The sequence below is a fragment of the Cetorhinus maximus genome, chromosome 13 (assembly GCF_964194155.1).
Source record: "Cetorhinus maximus chromosome 13, sCetMax3.hap1.1, whole genome shotgun sequence".
NCBI classification, from domain to species: Eukaryota; Metazoa; Chordata; class Chondrichthyes; order Lamniformes; family Cetorhinidae; genus Cetorhinus; species Cetorhinus maximus.
Window position 1 is genome coordinate 21,444,516 of NC_135891.1, and position 21,861 is coordinate 21,466,376.

The 21,861-nt window shown below is 43.6% G+C and overlaps 1 protein-coding gene across 2 annotated transcripts in view; it reads right to left on the reverse strand.

Moving 5' to 3' along the window:
• Positions 1-21,861, reverse strand: part of dlgap4b (discs, large (Drosophila) homolog-associated protein 4b) — a 251,462-nt gene that overhangs the window by 39,073 nt on the left and 190,528 nt on the right. The window contains exon 1 of one of the 2 annotated variants that reach the window (XM_078555089.1): positions 19,027-19,044. The exons of the other annotated variant lie outside the window; for it this stretch is intronic. The gene's annotated coding sequence lies outside the window, so the exon portion shown is untranslated. Of the gene's footprint in view, positions 1-19,026; positions 19,045-21,861 lie in introns of those variants that run through there. 2 annotated transcript variants of the gene reach the window in all.

The following is a 21,861-nucleotide window of genomic DNA, read 5'->3' on the forward strand; positions in this document are numbered from 1 at the left end:
CAACTCTTTCGAGTACAATCACAGTTCTTGGTTTCCGGGAGTGGGACATGAACCCACAACCCTCTGATTCAAAGGCGAGGGTGCTATGAACTGAGCCACAGCTGACACCTCAAAAAGTCCTGCCTTGGAGAGCTGCCAGTCAATCAGATTGGCCAGCAGCTCTCCTGTTCTTCCAGCAATGGCCAGAAGAGGTGCACCGAGCTGCCAAAGCCTAAGTCCCAGGTAACTGTCAGAGGTCCCAGGGCGGGGAGGTTAGGGACGGCCTATGGGGAGCCGGGGCTGGTTCGCGAGGGGCACAATCAGGGTCTTGGGGGATAGGCCAGGGAGAGGGACGGAGAAGGGAGGTCCGGAGGCCCCTCCACCGCCCACCTCCAGGCCAAGATCGACCTTTCTTCATTTCTGCCTTCCATCCACAGCATCCCCCCACTGCAAGGCTGGGTGGGAAACGGCCCTTTATTGGCCACTTAGGTGCCTCCATTTTTAAAAAAATCATTCACGTGATGTGGGCTTCGCTGGCTGGACCAGCATTTATTGCCCATCCCTAGTTGCCCTTGAGAAGGTGGTAGTGAGCTGCTGCCTTGAACTGCTGCAGTCCATGTGGTGTAGGTACACCCACAGTGTTGTAGGGAGTTCCAAGATTGACCCAGTGACAGTGAAGCCACGGCGATATATTTCCAAGTCGGGATGGTGAGTGACTTGGAGGGGAACTTCCAGGTGGTGGTGTTCCCATCTATATGCTGCCCTTGTCCTCCTAGATGGTAGCGGTCATGGATTTGGAAGGTGCTGTTGAAGGAGCTTTAGTGAATTCCTGCGAGCATCTTCTGGATGGTACACACTGCTGCTACTGTGCATCGATGGAATGAGTGAACGTTTGGGGTGAGGGCAGGCTTCCTGTCCAAAGCCCTGCCCACCCCAAAGTAAAACCGCTGCAAGGTCAGGGTGGGCAGGAACCTAGAGGGAATCTCATTTGTGCAATTTCACAACCCCTAACCCCTACCCCCCAGCCTCTGAACCCACCAAGTGGCGGGGAGAGCATTAAACTCTGGCCATGAGGTTGAGCATTTTAAATTGGAGGGCTTGGGGGGAGGCTAGAAGCCAAAATAGATAAGCAATGAGGAAGGTCAGCAGTGAGTGGGACTTGGTGCAGGAAAAGTACCAGTAGTAGAGTTTTCCAAGAGCAGAACACCGACAGATTCGTGTCCTGGAATACTCACCTCAAAGTGACAAAAGCACACAACAGTATCAGTAGAAGATGCATGGAGGTGGTGATGCTATAGGTGGAAGGAGCTGGTCTTTGTGATAGAGGGGTTATGAAGTCAGAATTAAAGTTCAGGCTCGAATAGATGCCAAGGTTACAGTCTGAATTAGAAACAGAAAATGCTAGAAATGCTCACGGATCTGCAGAGAGCGGAATAGAGTTAATGTTTCAAGCCGTTTTGTCAGAACTCACCCACTTCCAGCATGTTGTTTTTATTTCAATTTTCCAGCATTTGCAGTATTTTTTTTCTGCAGTCAGGTTCAACATGAGACAGCAGCTAGGCAGGTGGGTAGAACTCGTGGAAAAGGTATAGATTCCATATTGGGAGCCAGGGAGGATAATTTTGACCTTAAAAATGTTTAACTGGAGGAAACTAGCTAATTTAAAACTGGGCGTCAGACAAGCAATCTGACAGTAGTGAAGATGTTGAAAGGGGTGGGGGAGACATTTAGCTGGGTGTCGTCTGTGTAGTCTTCTGATGTCACCAGGGGCGGCATTTAAATAGGGATTAGGCTGCCAAGGTTAGATCCATGGGGACTCCAGAGGCAATGGTACAAGGGCAAAAGAAAGGAAAGCCATTGCTGCTGCTACTCTTGCTACAATTGGCGCAGCAAGAATGGAATCAAGCAAGGGCTTCCCCAGAGCTGGACAAATGAAGAGAGAGGCACTGTTGAAGGATGGCATGGTTTGCTTTATCAAAGGCGATGAGAAGGGAAAAAAAGGTCAGTAACAAAAGGATATCATATGTGACTTTCATTCAGGCATTGAAGTGCTGAGGCAGGACAAAAAAGTGATTGGAGAGATCAAACAGGGATTTGCAGGAAGGATGGGTTCAGATTTCGGAAGTAGCAGCATGTCTGAGGACTGTGGAGAGGGAGGGGGGGGTTTCAGATGGAACAGTAGTTTGCAAGGACACAGTGGTCAAGTCTGAGATTTTTCTGTTCGAGGGTGGGGAGGGGTAGGGAAATTATGGCTGTTTTGAAAGGGAAAAGGGACCAGAACCGAGGATAGGGAAACATTTACAATGTCAACTTACAAGACAGCCAGGGAGCAAAGTTGGGTAGTTAGCACTTTGGCGGGAGTAGGATCACGGGAGTTGAGCCTTGTGAACAAAATGAGCTTGCAGGGAACAAGAGAAACTACAGAAAGACACAGGATTATGTCTAAGGCAGGTGAGAGCCTACAAAGATTCAACTTGGTAGCAATGGGGAAGGCAGCTGTGGCTGCTGAATGGATTATCCCAAATTTAGTGACAAAGAAGTCAATAAGCTTCTCAAAGTGAGGGGGAAAAAAAAGGAAAATAGAATAAATGAGCAAGGAATATAAGAACAGATTGTAAGAGCTTTTACAAGTTTAAAAAGGAGAGTAGCTAAAGTAAACATTGGTCCCTTAGAAGCAGAGAATGGAGAAATTATCATAGGGAATGAGGAAATGGCAGAGATATTGAACAAATATTTTGTTTCTGCTTTCACAAGAGAAGACACAAACAACACCCCAGGAATAGATGGTAACCTAGTATCTAATAAGGTTGAGAAAATTAAGGTAATTAGTATCAGCAGAGAAAAAGTACTGGAGAAATCTGAGACTAGCATCTGACAAATCCCCGAAGGCTGTGTTGCCTGCCTGGGGCCAGGGTTAAGGATATCTGCTCAGGGCTGGAGAGGAACTTGGGAGTGGGAGGGGAGGGATCCAGTCGTCATTGTCCATGTTGGTACTGATGACTCTGATAGGACTAGAAGGGAGGTTCTGCTGAAAGAATTTGAACAGTTAGGAGCTACATTAAAAAACAGAACCTCCAAGGTAATAATCTCGGGATTACTACCTGAACCACGGGCAAACTGGCATAGGGTAAATAAAGTCAAGGAGTTAAATGCATGGCACAAAGATTGGTGTGGGAAGAATGGGTTTCAGTTCATGGGGCGCTGACATCAGTACTTGGAGCTGTTCCGGTGGGTCGGGCTTCACTTGAACCATGCTGGGACCAGTGTCCTGGCGAATCGAATAACTAGGGCAGTAGAGAGGGCTTTACACGAAATAGAGGAGGTAGGGTTCTTGAGAGGCGATAAGTAGGCTTTCAAAACAAAAGGCTTTGGCGGCATTGCAGGGAAACTACTTGGGTAATGATACCCAGAGTGTGACAGGAAGGGGCAGAGTGTACAAACATTAAAAAAACAGTAATAAATAGGGTCAAAGGAGGAGAAAATGGGAAAAAGGCAAAATTAATGGCTCTTTACTTAAGCGCACGTGGTATTCGGAACAAAATAAATGAATTAACAGCACAAATAGAGGTTAATGGGTATGATCTTATAGCCATTACGGAGACGTGGTTACAGGATCAAAACTGGGAACTAAATATTCAGGGGTATGTGCCCTTTCGAAAGGACAAGCAGGAAGGAAAGGGTGGTGGGGTAGCTTTGTTAGTAGGAGACAGAATAAGTACGATAGCAAGAAATGATCTTGGATTGGAAGATGTGGAATCCATATGGGTGGAGGTAAGAAATAACAAGGGGAAGATGACACTGGTGGGAGTAGTCTATAGGCCCCTTAACAGTAGCTATGCTGTAGGACAGAGAATAAATCAGGAGATAACGAGGGCATGTAAAAAAGGCAGTATATTAATCATGGGTGGCTTTAATCTTCACGTAGATTGGGAAAATCAAATTGGTAGAGGTAGCCGTGAGCAAGAATTCAGAGTGTATTCGGGACTGTTTCCTAGAATATGTTGTGAATCCAACCAGGCATCAGGTTATTTTGATTTGGTAATATGTAATGAGGCAGGTTTAATAAGTGATCTCAGAGTAAAAGATCCCCTAGAAAACAATGACCATAACGTGGTGGAATTCAGCATTCAGTTTGAGAGTGAGAAACTTAGTTCGGAAGCAACTGTGCTAAACTTAAATAAGGGTAATTACAAAGGAATGAGGGCAGAGCTGGCTGGAGTGAACTGGGAAAGCAGTTTAGCAGAAAAGGTGGTTGATGAACAATGGCAGATGTTTAAAAAAATAGTTCATGACTCACAACAAAGGTATATCCCAGTGAGGAAAAAGGATTGTAGGAAGGGGATAAGCCAACCATGGTTAACCAAGGGAGTTAAGGATAGTATCAAAGTGAAAGAAAAAACATACAATGTGGCAAAGATTAGTGGTAAGCTAGAGGATTGGGAAAATTTTAAAAACCAACAGAGGATGACCAAAAAAATAATAAAGAGGGAGAAAATAAACTGAGGGTAAACTAGCAAGTAATATAAAAATGGACAGTAAGAGCTTCTTTAAATATATAAAAAGGAAGAGAGAGGCCAAAGCCAATATAGGCCCCTTAGAGAATGAGGCTGGGGAAATAATAATGGGGAACCAGGAAATGGCAGAGGAGTTGAATAAATACTTTGTATCAGTCTTCATGGTAGAAACCACTAACAGCATACCAAAAATACTAAATAATCATGGGGCAATGGGGCAAAAGCAGGGGGGTGGAAGAAATAAATACAATAACTATCACTAGAGAAAAAGTACTAGGGAAAGTAATAGGGCTAAAGGCCAATAAGTCACTCAGACCTGATGGATTGCATCTAGGATATTAAAGGAATTAACTGCAGAGAGTACCAAGTTTGATGATACAAAACTAGGTGCGAATGCAAGCTGTGAGGAGGTCATAAAGAGGCTGCAAAGAGATATAGACAGGTTAAGTGAGTGGGCAACAAAGTGGCGGATGAACTATAATGTGGGCAAGTGTGAGGCTATTCATTTTGGTCAGAAGAATATTAAAGCAGGGCATTTTTTCAAAGGCATGAAACTTATAAATGTTGTTCAGGGGGTTTTGGGTATACTCATACAAGGAACATAAAGTTAGCATGCAGTTACAGCAAGCAATTAGGAAGGCAAATGACAAGGGGATTGGAGTACAAGAATAAAGTAAATCTTACTACAGTTGTACAGAGCTATTATGAGCCCACATCTGGAGTACTGCATGGAGTTCTGGTCTCCATATTTAAGGAAAGATATACTTGATTTGGAGGCAGTACAGCAAAGGTTCACTTGATTGGTCTCTGATATGAGAGGGTTGTCCTTTGTCGAGAGGCTGTTGGGTCTATATTCTCTGGAGTTAAGAAGAATGAGAGATGATCTCATTGAAACATACATACAAAATTCTAAAGGGGCTTGATAGGATAGACACAGAGGTTGTTTCCCCGACTAGGGAATCTAGAACAATCTCAGGATAAGGGGCCGATCACGTAGGAGATGTGGAGAAATTTCTTCACTCAAAGGATTGTGATTATTTGGAATTCTCTACTCCAGATGGCTGTGGATGCGCCATCACTGAATATGTTTAAGGCTAGGATGGATAGATCTTTGGTCTCTCAGAGAATCAAGGGATTTGAGAAGTGGGTGTAAAAGCGGAGTCAAAGCTGAATATCAGCCACGATCGTAATGAACGGCGGAGCAAGTTTGACGGGCCATATGGCCTACTCCTGCTCCTATTTCTTACGTAGAGGGAGGGAGCGGGGGAGAGCGATTTTGAAAGGCAGTCAATAATGAAGAAACAAAGTAGGGGTTAACTTTGCTTTCCAGATGGTCATGGAGTTGGGAACAATTTTGGCAGAGTAAAGTAATGCCAGGTGATGTTTAATATGGCCCATGGAGATCTGGAGATGGGTGACTTTGGACCATAAGATGCCAAGATGAAGGATATGTAAGGACATAACAGGATGGGAGAAAATAATGGTTCAACAGGGGACAAGAGCATCAAAATTGGAGATGACAGGATGTTTGAGCAGACTGCCAGTTGCAGAAGTACTGTTGTGAATCGAAGGCTAAATGCTGTGTAGTTGTACTTTTAAGCTACCAACTAAGTGATTTAGAGGACATCCAAGAGACGGTTACAGGATAAAGTGGGGTTGGAAAGGAGGATATGGGTAGTGGGGAATACAAGGTGAGTGGTCAGAAGTGTCATTTTTCTGTGAATGATATTACGGTAGGAGAGAGGCTGTGACATTGCAAGGTCAAGAGGGTGGCCATGAAAAAATGGGTAGAGAGTTTATGTGGAGAAACTGAAGATGGACAGGAGGGCAGTGGCATCAGAGAAGGCAAGGTGATTTGAGATGGAGATGGAAATCTCAGATGATGACAAGTTGCTCAGAACAAGAGGAAAGGAAGGAGGATATCTTGGGAGAAACTTGGGACACAGCAGGATGGGATGTGGGGCTGTGGACAATAGCATTTTCAAGTAGGAGAGAGATGTGGAGCAAGGAGAAGGTGCCAAAGGTGTAGGATGAGACACCAAGAGGTGATTTGATGATAAGGTCTATGCAACCACTATCAATAGTTTGGGCAACACAGTCGGTAGAAAGTATAGGCAGGTGGGGAAGTTTCAGTGTGGCCAAGGTAAACTCAGGTTGGATCAGATTTCCTTCAATTTCAAATGTTTGAGTGGCACAGCATAATCATGGAAGCAATTGCTTGCATTGTAAGAGGAAAGGGACAGGAACCAAGAAGAGGGAAACATTTAGAATGTCAAGTTCCAAGGGGGCCAGGAAAGAAAATGGTGCAAAGCAGCTGGTAGGATTAGGATTAGGTGAGCAGATGGTGAGTCTCAATCTTTAAACTTACAGTTTGAGCTAAAATACACTCAATATTAGAAGCTATTCACAATTCTAAGCAGTGGAGGAGAGAATATTGTGGCAGGAAAGGCAAAAGGTGGCCAGCGAAACAGTTGCAACGAAGAGTTAATGAGGGAATTCCAGCACAGAAGGCAGCTTTTCAAAACGGCACAGCCAGTATCAGAAACATCAAGAACCATCCCGAGAGGACATGGGGTCAGATTATGCATCAATCACAGCAAAGGTAACAGCCAGATGCACAATTTTAGATATGGCTGCAAGCAGTACACACTTCTGCCACTGTGTGTACTCCATATTTAAATCAGTCTTCCCTATTAGCCCACCATCAAATCAAGGTAAGTTCCTAAAAGACACAGTCACTGCCTTCACACTAACAGGACAAGCAGGAGATTTGTGCATTTGTGGTTATCTATTTCGGGAGAGCATAATTTGCATTTTTCACACAACATCCTTAAGTGTGGAAAATGAAGCATCTCACTGTAGCCTAGCACTATATTGCCTGCAATTAGCCCAAAACCAATCAGTTACATGCTAAACACCTGCCTAATATCATGGATCCCCTTGTGCCACGTGACCACAAAATTTCTTCAGTGCTCTGATCTCAATCTCCTTCTTGTATTTGTTCCTTAAGCACCCCACTGCATTGGAAATACTCCTTGGTGCATCTGAATGATAGCAATAACCAGTCTTCCAATTCCTTTTGATATACAGCTCCATAGTCTTCATTTGTTTTCCCCTTACAGTGGTATCCTTGCGAAGTGTCCTGATGAGTGCAAGACAAAAAGCTTTGGCATGTCTCTTTCTTCAGCAATACTCAAGTTCTGTGCTACAAAACAACTATATGATTTGGGTGTCAATTAATATAGCCCTGGACATCACTGCTGGAGTTCCTCAGTCCAACCATAGCTGCTTCACCAATATCTTTCACTCTATCATAAAGGTTAGGAGTTGGGGTGGATGCTGGATATGCCAGAGTGTTCATCTCCATTCACAACTCCACCAACGGGAAACACAAAATTCCAGCCAATGTAAGAATATGGACAACACACAGACTTGGGCTGACAAGTGGCAGATAACATTCTAATCACATAAATGCATCTGAACAAGATAAGCTAAACTACCTACTCGAACTTTCAATGACATTGCCAAGTCCTCTACCCTCAATAACCTAAGGGAAACCAATGGCCAGAAGGTTTAATTGGATTCAATCAAGCAACATCTTGGCTATAACAATTGGCACAGACTCAGTACCTATAACAAGTAGCTAACCTGCTGAATCCTCAAAGCCTCTGAACCAACTACAAAACATTCAGGAATGGGATGGAATACTCACTATTCGACTGGATTTGCAGCCACAACAACACTCAAAGCTGAACATCTACCAGGATAGACTCATTTACTTAAACAGCACCCCTGCTACTGGACTCAATATCAGCGAACTGCAGCAGCAGTAAACATTATACGCAGAACACATTGCACTCGCAGGGTATGACTTATTCTTCCAAGATAGACAAAAGTACCAAGATCTTCCTCTCCTTGTCACAAACCACCCTCACTTAGATAGATAGTTGGTGTTCCTATATCCTGGAATTACCTACTTAACACCATCCGAGGAACAACCATCACCACAAGGACTGTAGTGGTTCAGGAAAGGCCACATGAATAAACGAATTAGGAGTAGGCCATTCAGCCCTTTGAGCCTACTCCGCCATTCAATATGATCATGGCTGATCTGATTGTGGCCTCAACTCCACATTCTGCCTACCCACTATAACCTTTCATTCCTTTGTTAGTCAAGAATCTATCTACCTCTGCCTTAAAAAATATTTAATGATGCTGCCTCCACTGGTCTCTGGGGAAGACAATCCCAAAGACTCATGACCCTCGGAGAGAAAATATTTCTTCTCATCTCCATCTTAAATGAGAGACTCCTTATTTTTAAGCTGTGTCCCCTAGCTCTCTTCTCACAGAGAAGACATCTTCTCAGAGCAACTAAGGAAGGGCATTAACAACAGCCTTGCCAACATCACCCACTTGCCAAGAACAAATAAAATTGTTATTACCAATGCAAATGATTGATCACATATTTGCTGAGCCTTAACTTCTAAAAGTTCTTTAGGCCATTAAGAATGGTGAATTGGTACTGTAGGTACCCATAAGGGATAAAGTAAGAGATTTGCTGACTTATTCACAAAAACAATAAAGAAAATATACAATGTAACTATAAATAAATTTTTAATTTGTATTATCAAGAGGTTGTTCTGGAGAACACCGTTGCAAGTGGAAATTGCAGGCAACTTGATTGCTTCAGTCCTGTGGTCTCCATTGGGTACCTTGTGTATGATAATGGGTGTGCATGCTCTGTGATACTTGGTGCACAGCAATGGCTGCATTGAAATAGAATCTGTGAACAGCAATACATTACATTTGCACAAAACAGATGACATTAGGCAACTATTGAAAAAGCTGACATTAAGACTTTCTAATTCTTGAATTAAAGAAACAATTTTAAATTGTCTTTTAGTCTGCATTGGTATTTCTAAAGTGATTCATACCTTTTATCTTCAGTCCCTTGCCTCTATTTTTGATTATGACATGTTCGTAGCATATCTCAACGACACTAGTGTTGGTTGGAACCAATATTTATAATGTTTTATTACAATGTCTTACTATGCTAAAGGCAATATATTGTGTTGTTGCATGTTTTGTTTTTATAACAGTCGCACTAGAACAGTGAATACTGATATTAAACCTATGCTATGGCTCTACACCAGGACAATTAGACCATCACAGCAGCATTTTTGTGAAGCAGTTTCTGTTTTGCAGCTATGGAAAATTGCCAGTACAACTCTGGAACAAAAACAAAAATACCTGGAAAAACTCAGCAGGTCTGACAGCATCTGCGGAGAGGAACAGAGTTAACGTTTCGAGTCCGTATGACTCTTCACCAGAATTACAACTCTGGAACCTGGTGTCAATCTGACAACAGGTGCAATAGTATGAAGTAGGAGAGTGTTTCTTGCACCTTATGTGCTTGACACCACATAGAACACAATGCCATAGCAATGTCAGGTTGCCTGAAAAAATGGTCATGGGGTCTACTGAACTAATTGGCACAAAACCTTCTTAATGTTTTGAGAAGAACAGTGGAAAAATAGATTAGAAGCCTGTAGCACAAATAGGGTACTTACATCTATGAACCCACTCACTAAAGCTTCCAATCTCAGATGCAGTGTAAGAGGAGCAAAAGACTGTATTCTAGATTTGCACTGGACCTTTAAACAGAATTTTAGAAAATGTCATTTTCACTGCAGCATCCACTGTGAAACGATTGCTCAATGAAATAGGTTACTTCCATTATGTTTCATCACAAAAACTGAAAGCAAAGATGATCTAGGTTTCCAGCACTATTATGTTCTAATTACAGTAAAGCTGCATAAGGATCTGTTCAAGTCACTTCCCTGCTGCGATAGTTTTTATATTCACCACAGTTCATTAACACCTCCAGTAAGACGTTCATATAAAAGCTAACCACTTTGACAAAGAACAATGATCTCCCACAAATAGCTTTTTCTCCCCCAAACTAATGATTAAAAAGCCTAAACATTCGCTGAAGATTTATAGAAAAGCAGCAAGGTTTTAAACCTAAAAATATTTTGGCTCTGAGCTTGTATTGATCAGTCACAAATACAGTATTTACAAATACAATAAACCTGTCACTTCAAGCTGATCTCCAGGACTAAAACCTTTTTTAAACATCTGTACTGGGAACTGAAAAGAAAATCCCAAGAAGCACTATAAGATGCTGTCATTTCAAATTCAGGTAAGTATCTGTTGCCACTGGTCTTTTACCAATATCTAGTCAACTTTAAGTACTAAAGACTAACATAGAAAGAGATGGATTAATAAAGAACATCCCCTCACATGGATATATGAAAAGCAAATCATGTGTGACAACCTTAAACTTTAATAAAAAATCAAAAGAACTTTGATATAGGAAATATTATGGATGTTCGGTTGGAACATTTTGAAAAAGAGTTCCATGAAATATGGCCAAGGAGGCTCACTTGAAAGTTTAGGGTGCATGGTATAAAGGAAACGTAGTAGCATTATTTGGGTAGTGGTTAACAAGGCTTCTTCTGGATTGGAGGGACATAAATATTGGTATACAATATTTATGTCCCTTCAATACACTAGTATGTTTCCCAGAGGCCAGTGTCAGCACCACACTTCTATACATATATACACCTGAAATTCAGCATAAGGATACAACAGGGAACACAGATCACTGAAAAGGACTGACAGCAATGCCATCAATAAGGTAAAGGACTCAATCCTTACCATAAGTACGTCACCTAAAAAATGTACACAAATTAAGATAGGACTCCAAGATCAATAGTTAATACACAGCAAATGCTACTGGCCCTGACAACATCCTGGTTGTTGTCCTGTGCTCAGGAACAAGCTGTGCCCCTAAAGAAACTATTCCAATGCTGCTATAACACTAACATTTACTTAATGTACAAAATTGTCCAGGTATGTCCTACCCACAAAAATATAATGTCAACCCAATCCAGTTTATTCCCAAATAAATGATCTCTTTTCTAGTGTTGTTTAAGGGACAAATATTAGCCAGGACAAAGCCTCATCTTTTCTGCAATCCAGTATTGAACCCTATGTATGCGCTCACACAAGTCACAAAATAGAAACCATGAGTCAAAACCACGGCAGATTTTCTACATGCCTCAGCCACTGAGGCCAATTACAGCAGACCCCTCTGCTTACTTACTACAATAGTATGTTAAATCTTGACAAGGGTCAAACATACAATCATTCTAATAAATAATTCAACATCAAGCAATGAATTAACCCACCAAGCAATCAGAACAGGGTAAAGTTCAGAACTTCATAAATAGCCATTTGCCACTTCAAGCAACGCTGCTCTTGTGAGTAACTGCATCAGTACTTTATAGGATATGAGATATCGGGCAGTGAAGCACAGGGCCAGAAATCATTCATGCCTTTCTAGTGTCATCATGAACCAGAACTCAACCATTTATAAATGCAGAACTCAGATTGAATTACAGATTTCAAACTAACTGCTAATTGGATGTAAATATTACATGATTAGGATTTCATTTAAAATGCAAAATACATGAATGAAAAAGTTACCAGTGACAAGATCTAAAGCTACCATAGAGCATAGGAGTTTTGTCGGGCAGACAACGCTAATTTTGACAGTAGTTTTTCATTGCCAAATGTTGACTTCTCAAATCTGCAGTTATATAGCCAGTTATCAAGAAACTTTTTAAAATTTATTCATGTGGATGTCACTGGCTAAGTCAGCATTTAATGCTGATCCCTACATGCCCTTGAGGTGGTGTGGTGAGCCGCCTTCTTGAACGGCTGCAGTCCTTGTAGTGTAGGTACACCTACAGAGCTGTTAGGAAGAGTTCCAGGATTTTGACACAGTGACAGTGAAAGAATGGCAATATAGTTCAAAGTCGGGATGGTATGTGGCTTGGAGGGGAACTTGCAGGTGGTGATGTTCCCAAGTGTCTGCTGCCCTTGTCCTTCTAGATGTTAGAGGTCTGGGTTTGGAAGGTACTGTGGAAGGAGGTTTGACAAGTTGTTGTAGTGCACTTTGTATCTGGTACACACTGCTACCACTGTGTGTCAGTTGTAGTGGGAGCGAAAGTTAAGGAGGTGGACCGGATGTCAAACAGACTGTTTTGTCCCGGATGGTTCGAGCTTCGAGTGTTGTTGGAGCTGCATTCATCCAGGCAAGTGGAGAGTATTCCATCACACTCCTGACTTGTGTCTTGTAGATCAATCATCTCAGTCCCAGGTCATCACTGCAGGAGTTCCTCAGGATAGTGTCCTAGGCCCAACCATCCATAGCTGCTCCATCAATGACCTTCCTTCCATCTTAAGGTGAGAAGTGGGAATGTTCACTGAGGATTGCACAATGTTTAGCATCATTCGCGACTCCTTAAATACTGAAGCAGTATATGCCCATATGCATGAAGATCTGGACAACATTCAGGCTCAGGCTGATAAATGGCTAGTTACATTCGCGCCACATAAGTGCCAGGCAATGACCATCTCCAACAAGGGAAAATCCAACCATTTCCCCTTGACATTCAAAGGCATTACCATCGCTGAATCCCCCACTATCAACAACCTATATCATTTACCATTGACGAGAAACTGAACTGGGTTAGCCATATAAATACTATGGCTATGAGAGGTCTGAGGCTGGGAATCCTGCAGAGAGAAAATCACCTCCCAACTCCCCAAATCCTGTCCACTATCTACATATGGAATACTCTCTACTTGCCTGGATGAGTGCAGCATCAATTACACTCAAGAAGCTTGATGCCATTCAGGACAAAGTAGCCCACTTTATTGGCACCCCACCCCCCACAATAAACATTCACTCCCTTCACCATCGACGGACATCATCGTCTAAAATTAGTGTTACATACTCAAATTGTAGAAGATGTTTTAGCAGTGATTAGTAATAGCCCTTTTAATAAAAAGCAGCAGCAAGTAATTGGAACTTTTAAAAACACACAAAAGTTGGACCATGATTTTATACCACTGCGAATTCATACCCAACATCTTATTTACGTGGCAGCAAAAGTTGGACAAACAATTAATGTTCAAACAGATTGGAACTTGATATTTAGATATGAAATAACGTCACTGGGGGTTACAAAATAAGTTTGAACACTAAGTATCATGTTTTAACAAGTGTTCAAACTAAAAAAACACCATACTGGGTAATATTCTCTCTCACAGGAACAGTATTTATGTAATAAGCTAGAGTGGAACATGAGCACGACCATGAACTGGTTGGCCCAAAATGGCCTAAATCTGTGCAGCAGATTCTATGTAATCATAAGTGATATATACTTCAGATTAAAAAGAACTAGAAAACGTTTAATGAATGTTATGAAGGAAAATATTACTGAAGCAAGAAACAAAAGTGCTAGAAACACAACGGGTCTGACAGCATCTGCACAGACTGGCGAGCCACAGGTTGCTTGGAGAGGTACACGCAGACTAATCAAAGGTGTTCAAAGCATCGTCTGCCCAGTGCAGAGGTAACTGCACCATGAACAGCAAATACTGTTCCCTAGGTTAGAAGTGTACAGGAGCTGTTGTCTTACGCAGGAATATATGGGCCTTTGGAGAATAGTATGGGAAGAGCTAAATTGGAGGATACAAACAGAAAATGTTGAAAACATTCAAGAAGTCTGGCAACATCTGTGGAGAGTACAGAGTTAACGCTGTAGGTTGATGACCGTACTTAAGAACTGGGAATGGTTAGAGATGTAATATCTTTTAATAAGTGAAAATGGGTGTGTTGATTTGGTGGGGGGGTGGGGGGGGTGTCCCGTGCTGGAAAAAAAAGGGAAGGTCTACCACAGGGTGGATGGCAGGAGAGGTTAAGTAACGGAAGAGTTGATGCTGCAAGGCCAAAGGAAGTGGTAATGGGACAAGTGAAGTAAGAATGTATCCAGAGGAGTGTGGAATAAAGTTCTTACAGGAAGCAGCGCATGAGCAAGTGTAGTCAAGGTAGCTGAATGTTAATTGTTTCTTTTTTTATTATTCAGTCACAGGATGTGGGCTTCGCTGGTTGTCCATCCCTAGTTGCCCTTGAGAAGGTGGTGGTGAACTGCCTTCTTGAACCGCTACAGTCCACGTGGTGGAGGTACACGCAGTGCTGTTAGGGAGTTCCAGGATTTTGACCCAACGACAGTGAAGGAATTGCGATATATTTCCAAGTCAGGATGGTGAGTGACTCCAGGTGATGGTGTCCCCATCTATCTGTTGCCCTTGTCATTCTAGATGGTAGTGGGTTTGGAAAGTGCTGACTAAAGAGCCTAGGTGAATTCCTACAGTGCACTTTGTAGATGGTACACACTGCTGCTATTGTGCGTTGGTGGTGGAGGGAGTGAATATTTGTGGATGTGATGCCAATCATGCGGGCTGCTTTGTCTTGGATGGTGTCAAGCTTCATGTGTTGTGGGAGCTGCACTCATCCAGGCAAGTGGAGAGTATTCCATCACACTCCTGACCTGCGCCGTGTAGATGGTGGACATGCTTTGGGGAGTCAGGATGTGAGTTACTCACCGCAGGACTCCTAGCCTCTGGCCTGCTCTTGTAGCCACAGTATTTATATGGCCAGTCCAGTTCGGTTTCTGGTCAATGGTAACCCCCAGGATGTTGATAGTGGGGGATTCAGTGATGGTAATGCCGTTGAACGTCAACCGGCGATCGTTAGATTCTCTCTTGTTGGAGATGGTCATTGCCTGGCACTTGTGTGGCGTGAATGTTACTTGCCACTTGTCAGCCCAAGCCTGGATATTGTCTAGGTCTTGCTGCATTTGGACAGGAGTGCTTCAGTATCTGAGGAGTCGTGAATGGTGCTGAACATGTGCAATCATTAGAGAACATCTCCACTTCTGACCTTATAATGGAAGCAAAGTTATTGATGAAGCAGCTGAAGATGGTTGGGCCGAGGACACTACCTTGAGAAACTCCTGCAGTGATGTCCTGGAGCGGAGATGACTGACCTCTAACAACCACAAGCATATTCCTTTGTGCTTGGTATGACTCCAACTAGCAGAGTGTTTTCCCCTCCGATTCCCATTGACTCCAGTTTAGCTAGGGTTCCTTGATGCCACACTTGGTTAAATACGTCCTTAATGTCAAGGGCAGTCATTCTCACCTCACCACGGGAGTTCAGCACTTTTGTCCATGTTTGAACCAAGGCTGCAATGAGGAAAGGAGCTGAGTGGTCCTAGCAGGACCCAAACTGGGCGCCAGTGAGCAGGTTATTGGAATCACATGTAGGCCAGGCAAGGACAGTGGGTTTCCTTCCCTAAAGAACATTAGTGAACCAGGTGGGACTTTACAACAATCGACAATGGTTTCATAGTCATCATTAGACTCTCAATTCCAGATTTTAGTGAACTGAAGTTTCACCATCTGCCGCGGCGGAATTCGAACCCACGTTCCCACAGCCTTACCCTGGGTTCCTGGATTACTAATCCAGCGACAATATCACTACGCCATCGCCTCCAGAGGTGCTGCCAGGCCTACCGAGCATTTCTAGCTGTTTGTTTTTATTTCAGATTTCCAGCATCCACAGATTTTTGCTTTTGTGAATAGGAAGATGTTGCATTATTAGCATTTACACGGGGAGGTGCAGGGAAATGGTAGTTAGAACTTGGGATCAAAGTGGCGTGGTGATAATGTCACTGGGCTAATAATCCAGAGACCTAGGTTAAAAGTCTGGGGACATGAGTTCAAATCCCACTACAGCAGCTGGTGGAATTTAATTAAATTAATAAAATCTGGAATCAAAAGCTAGTCTCAGTAATGGTGACCATGAAACTATCGATTGTTGTAAAAACCCATCTGGTTTATTAATGTCCTTTAGGGAAGGAAATTTGCCATCCTCTCCTCTACATTGGGGAGGCCAAACACAGATGGGTAATTGCGTTGGAGTATTATGTGGGGAAAATGTAAACTTGTTCACTTTGGCAGGAAGAATAAAAAAGTGGAGTATTACTTAAAGGGAGAATGACTGCAGAATTCTGAGGTGCAGAGGGATCCAGGTGTGCTTGTGCATGTGTCCCCAAAGTTAGTATGCAGTTACAGCATGTAGTCAAGAAGGCTAATGGAATGCTATCCTTTATTATGAGAGGAATAGAACATGAAAGTAAGGATGTTATGCTTCAGTTATACAGGGCATTGGTAAGACCACATCTCAAATACTGTGTGCAGTTTTGGTCTCCTTATTTAAGGAAGGATGTAAATGCATTGGAAGCGGTTCAGAGGAGGTTTACTCGATTGATGTCTGGAATGAGTGGGTTGTTTTACGGGGATAGGTTCAACAGGCTAGGCTTGTTTCCACTGGAGTTTAGAAGAGTGAGGGGTGATAGATTGAAGTATATAAGATCCTGAATGATCTTGGCAAGATGGACGTGGAAAGGATGTTTCCTCTTGTGGGTGAGTCCAGAACTAGGGGGCACTGTTTTAAAATTAGCTGTTGCCCTTATAAGGCAGAATGAGGAGAATTTTTTTCTCTCAGAGGGTTGAGGGATCTTGGAACACTACCTCAGAAGTGAAGGTGGGGACACTGGATATTTTTAAGGCAGAGGTAGATTTATTCCCTTGCCTAACAAGAATCTAAGGTTATCAGGGGTTGATGGGAATGTGGAACTGGAAACACAAACAGATCAGCCATGATCTTAATGAATGGCAGAGCAGACTCAAGGGGCAAAATGGCCTACTTCTGCTCCTATTTCGTATGTTTGTATGTTCATAACATCACCATTTAAACTGTAAGCTTCCTACTGTTTGTTATTTTAATTCTCCTCCTTGCTCCCATGCTTTCGTGGACCTTTCTGTCCATGGCCAGCTACAGTGTTCCAATGAAGCTCAACGGAAGCTCGAGGAACAGCACCTTATTTTTCACCTCAGCACTCTACAGCTTTCTGGACTTAACATCCAGCTCAATAACTTTAGATCATAACCACTACCATCATCATGTTGTGTACTTTTTTCTCTTTTTTTTTTGTTTTGCTGGGTTGGTCTTGTCTTATCTCTTTCTTTATCCCTTCATGTTGCCTTCAGGTAGCTTTTATGTAGCCATTCATTTCTCACTCGAAAACAACTTTTGTTTCTTTACAATATCCATCACCACGCACTTTGGCTGCTGCATCACGAAATCTTTTAATCTCTCCTACCCTCCACCCAACCACAACCTTCTCCTTTGTTCTTCCTGCCCCCTCCCCCCTTCTACCAGCTTAAAAACGCTTACGTTTCTATTTTTCTTCATTTCTGATGATAGGTCATTGACCTGAAAGGTTAACTCTCTCTCTCCACAGATGCTGCCTCACCTGAGTTTTTCCAGTAATATTTGTTATTGCAGATCTCCAGCATCCACAGTATTTTGTTTTTGAATCTGCCACCCTTGCCTGGTCTGATCTACATGTGACTCCAGGCCCACAGCAATGTGGCTGACTCTTAACCATCCTCTGCAATGGTCTCGCAAAACATTCAATTCAAGGGCAATTAGGGATGGGCAACAAATGCTGGCCTTGCCAGCGATGCCCACATCCTATTAAAGAATACATAAACAAAAAAAAAACCAAGGTTGTGAATGGTCTGTTTCAGCCTCACCCAGTTATCAGGGAGAGGGATGAGAGGGTGGCTAGAGAACTGAGTTTTGTGGCAGAGAACCAAAGACAATTGCTTCTCTTTCCTGTATTATTTTAACATACTCTATAAAGAGACAAGTTAGCTGGAACCATGTGGGTTCCCAAAGAAATACTTTTAATCTGGAGGAAGAGCTGTTAATGAAGAGGTTCAAGATGAGAACAAGTTCAGCTAACTGGAGATGGTGCTGGTTGATGATAACGGGTTGGGCTGCTGTTCAATAAAGTGGAAGGTTCGCAGGCTGCTCAAGTGAGGGACTGAAATAAAGAGGGAATGAACACTAATATTTAAAAAAATCTTGCTTTGACAACACTGAAGGCATACTGTGATATCCAAAGTGGCCCAAGACAGCCTTGCATTTATACAGAATGTCTCATCACACATCAAAACCTGCCAAGCACCTACTGCTCAGACAGCATTCATGCAGCAAATGATTCAGACACTTAATCATATTTAAACAAAAGGGTACTCACAATCATGGGTATCACAATCACATTCTTTGTCACAGACCACTCTGTTTTGTAGAATTGGGTTTTATTGATTCCTATATGTATTCACTTGGTCAGGTTTCTTTAATTTGTTGAGAGTCACAATGTTATCAGTGGCATTTGGTTGTATCAAATTACCACAGCCATAATCTATATTTTCAGCCCTCATTTACATAATCAGCTTTGAACAAACTGCAAGATTCACTCCCACCTTGAAACAGAGATCAAATTAATTTGTTTACAGCTGACTGAGGCAGTTCTTGCTGCTCAAATCCAATTTGCTTCACCACATCCACCTTTGAACTCTGATGCCCTGTCTCTTTCCTGCCACCATTACCACAGGAAGTTCTTTAAAAGATGCTCTTCTGACTGTTTAACAAGAAAAAAATGCTCTTGAATATACAGCAACAAGTTGGTGTTACACTTACCAGTATTGATACTTTACATAGCTTTGCAGAAGAGTGGAACAGTTTACAAAAGTCTGAGATGATGAGGTTCCTCTGCTGTAACAATCAAATCTATACCTACCCAAAATGCTAACTGAAACCAATGTATTACAGGAACACAACCACTAATGCAATCTCAGAAACTCCTTCTGCTTCATTATTTCAGCAAAAATGTTTGGACCATGACTTCAGACTGCTGCACACTGTGCTTCATTGTTCACAGGGAAATACAACAAATGCTCAAGGACTTTTCTACGGTCCTGAATTTCCTACAACCTTCCAAATTAGTACCACCCTTTCCATGGTCACCACCCTACATTACAATCAGAGTGGAAAACCACGAAGCTTAAAAAGTTGGCAATGGATTCAGTTACGTGTTCAACTCTCTGCCTACAATAAATTGCAACCGTGCTACAATACAGCAAGCTCATCAAAAAAAAACCTGTCTCCATCAAGTGTTCCTTTTTCAAGCAAGAATTACAGGGAAACGAAGCACCACAAAGTTTTACAGTTGGGCGGAATCAAAACTTTGGGGAAATGAATCTGAAAAATTTAACACTCAAACCTTGTGGGTGTTCTTGCGATCACATCGACAACTTCACACGAGGGAAAGGGGCGATCAAGAGATAGGAGAGAAAGGGGACTCTGGCCACGTAAGTGGTCATGAAACAACTACAAAGGTTGGGGGGGGGAGAAAGAGAGATGCAGACAAGGCAAGTGGGAGCTGACAACATTGCTCTCAATAGTTTCAAGTCTCTTCGCCGCCGTCTCTGAAGTTGGTCCTATTTAAATGGGGGCGGGGGCGAGGGACACTCCAGACTACTCCCGGCCGGTGGGGGAGGGGGAAGAGACCGGGATTGCTGCTCAACACCCGGACGGACGGAGGGAGGGGGGGCGGGGGGGTGGAGGAGGAAGGGGGATCGACAGCGAACCGGTTTCCCCGGAGCCGATAATCGAGACTCCGCTCGCTGGTTCCCTCAGCAACAGCAACAGCAGCAAGAGGAGGAGGGGGATCAGGGTCGATCTCCGGGGGGGGGGGGGGGGAGGGTACTGACGGCCGGTGCCGTTAATCCGGAGCCGTCTGTAATAACATTTCAAAGTTGCATCTAAAAGCGTGGATTATCCAACCCCCCCCCCACCCCCAATTTAAAAAATATATAAAACACAAAGAGAACGGTAAGGGGCCGGGCCGCCCCTCCCTCCCTCCCTCCCTTTCCCCGCGAGTAAGAGGCGGCGGCGGCCGGAACGCCCCATTCACTCACTCTCACACACATACCGTTGCTGAGGCAGGCCAGGGTTTAAAGGGGCCCAGTGGTGAGGGTTTAAAGGGCCCCCCCACCCCCAGGGTGAGGGTTTATTCCTCGCCCCTCCTCCGCCTGTCTATCACACTCACTCACTCACCTGCCAGCGCCGTCCGTCTCCCAGGGGGGGTTCCGCCGTCTCGCGCGCGTCCGTTACACTGAAAATTCCGCCCAGCCGCGAGCCCGCCATGGCGCCCGCGCGTGCACACACACACAGAGAGGCACGGACAGACAGACAGGAAGTGACATGAACCGGAGCTAGGGCCACGCCCCCTTGCCCACTGCGAGGAGGAGGAGGAGGGGGCGGCGGCGCGGGGGGTGGGTGGGGCTCAGCGACACGAGCCACATTTGCAACAAAGCGGCGCCTCTGATTGGGACGGATGCTGCTCCCTGTCTGAAGAAAAAGGTGTCTTCCCGCGATCTAACCTCCCCTCGGGTGCTCAATTCATTTAAAACTGAACCACCAAGCCCAAAGGAAATTCATCAAACTTTAAATCGTGACCATTGACCTTCTGACCAAAGCTCATTGATCTGAAATATTAACTCCTCTACAACAAAAATAAAAATACCTGGGACAGGTAGAGCTGGATAGAGGGCCATAGAGGTAGAGATACTGGAGATAGCTAAAAGATGTCACAGACAAAGGGACAAAGAGGTGTTGAAGCTGGTGATATTATCTAAGGAATGTGCTAATGGGGACATTAAGGGTAGAAAGCAGGACGAGCAAGGTACAGATAGCCCTAGTGGGGGTGGGGTGGGGGGAAGGGATCGAAATAGGCTAAAAGGTAGAGATAAAACAATGGATGGAAATACATTTAAAAATAATGGAAATAGGTGGGAAAAGAAAAATCTATATAAATTATTGGAAAAAAGGGGGTTCGGAATGGGGGTGGGGATGGAGGAGAGAGTTCATGATCTAAAATTGTTGAACTCAATATTCAGTCCGTAAGGCTGTAAAGTGCCTAGTCGGAAGATGAGATGCTGTTCCTCCAGTTTGCGTTGAGCTTCACTGGAACATTGCAGCAGGCCAAGGACGGACATGTGGGCATGACAGCAGGGTGGTGTGTTGAAATGGCAAGCGACAGGAAGGTCTGGGTCATGCTTGCGAACAGACTGAAGGTGTTCCACAAAGCGGTCACCCAGTCTGCATTTGGTCTCTCCAATGTAGAGGAAACTTCTCTCCACAGGTGCTGTCTGACTGACCTGCTGAGTATTCCCAGCCTGTTTGGTTTTCGAAACAAAAACCGAAAATGCTGGAAAAACTCAGCAGGCCGGGCAGCACCTATGGAGAGGGAAACAGAGTTAATGTTTCCAGTTGGTATGACCCTTCTTCAGAGCTGAAGAGAAGTGGAAATGTGATGAAATTTACACTGTTTAAGGGGGTGAAGCAGGTGAAGCTGGATAGAAGGCCAGTGGGGACAAAGGAGAGATTTCCAGCATATGTAGTATTTTGCTTTTATCTGTTTTGTTTTCGTATTGCTAGCCACTATGCCAATCAGTGGACAGTGCCTACTCT